The sequence below is a fragment of the Atta colombica genome, unplaced genomic scaffold (assembly GCF_001594045.1).
Source record: "Atta colombica isolate Treedump-2 unplaced genomic scaffold, Acol1.0 scaffold38, whole genome shotgun sequence".
Lineage (NCBI taxonomy): Eukaryota > Metazoa > Arthropoda > Insecta > Hymenoptera > Formicidae > Atta > Atta colombica.
Window position 1 is genome coordinate 1940334 of NW_017259490.1, and position 866 is coordinate 1941199.

Genomic DNA, 866 nt, shown 5'->3' on the forward strand with positions numbered 1-866 from the left:
CGAACAGCGGATTATGTAAATTGCCGTAAAGTATTTTTTCTGATTTTGATTTTCTAACAGCAGTTTATTACGCGAAACGCGTGCTTTCGTCTTGCAAACTTCCCGACACTTTTATTTTCCTTTATACTTGGAATAAAGGGAAAAATAAACGAGTTACGTAAACAATCTAACGTGTAAAATACATTACGAAATAACATTTCCAAAGGAAGTTTATTCTGCAGAATATCTTACTAATATAAATCATGCATATTTATAATTTCTTGCTAATTATCGTTAATTTTCGTGACTTATTTGGGGATTTGAATAAATAAATCGATATATAAAATTTCAAAAATTCTATAAGTAAAAAAATCTATCTTACTTATTTTTAAAAACTAACTTTAAAAATATTAACTTATGGTGTTCTGATGAAATAAATGAGCATTTTTATACACAAGAATATTTTTTAATTAGGAAATTCCGTAAATATAAAGACAGACTTTTGAAGATGTTTTTTCATGATGTTTACTGCCTAAAGAAACCAGAAAAATCTAAAATTTTCGGAGAATTTCTTTTTTATCCTGAAAATATCATGAATTTTTATAGAATTTATCTCAAAAAAGTTTGGAATTTACTTTCAAAAATAAATTCTGTCTCTTTCTGAAAATATTTCTTTCTTTAATCATTTTTTAATCATTTGTTTCTTTAAGCATTTTTTCCGATAATATAAAATATTGACAATCAATGAACAACCAGTACAACATATTCGTATATATTCATATATATTCTAGTATGTTTCACGAATTCTTATGAAAAAAGAATCAGGATGATAATACAAGACAATACCCATCAAAATAGAATAGCTGAAATATATATATATATATATA

At 24.5% G+C, this 866-nt stretch overlaps 1 protein-coding gene across 2 annotated transcripts in view; it reads left to right on the forward strand.

Annotated features, from left to right (window-relative positions):
• Positions 1 to 866, forward strand: part of LOC108690998 — a 115647-nt gene that overhangs the window by 85307 nt on the left and 29474 nt on the right. The window lies entirely within an intron of this gene.